General features: G+C 36.3%; 1 protein-coding gene across 1 annotated transcript in view; it reads right to left on the reverse strand.

Annotated features, from left to right (window-relative positions):
• LOC119582221 (lactosylceramide 4-alpha-galactosyltransferase-like) overlaps positions 1–446 on the reverse strand; it is a 32,876-nt gene that overhangs the window by 9,908 nt on the left and 22,522 nt on the right.

The following is a 446-nucleotide window of genomic DNA, read 5'->3' on the forward strand; positions in this document are numbered from 1 at the left end:
TTTATCGCACCATCTAAACGCAGCGAGTGGGCTTTGCGCTTTTAAAAAGGGGGTTCCACGTTTTCATATTACTAAAATTTACGAATGGAACTTGAAAATTATGAAGAGACTGATATAACAACGACGTTCTTTGAAAAAAAAAACACCTAAGGAGCCTATATAACATACATATCAGACAAAGTGCATCAAAATGTACTTATCAAATTATACGTCACACAGCATATCTATAAGGTGTAAGATTTGAATATAAGGATACAGAAATAAACATTATTCCGGAACAAAATGAATAATCATCAGTAATAAGACATCGCTGGTAACGCTACTGTTCGGCGCTCTGGCAAATGCCATTGACTTCTCTTCGTATATAACAAGTTACAACATGGGTATCACCCCTCTGTTCAGTTGACCACAAAGTTAGTACTAATCATGGTTTCACTGGCTGCTTG

Source organism: Penaeus monodon, chromosome 15, assembly GCF_015228065.2.
Source record: "Penaeus monodon isolate SGIC_2016 chromosome 15, NSTDA_Pmon_1, whole genome shotgun sequence".
Taxonomy (NCBI): domain Eukaryota; kingdom Metazoa; phylum Arthropoda; class Malacostraca; order Decapoda; family Penaeidae; genus Penaeus; species Penaeus monodon.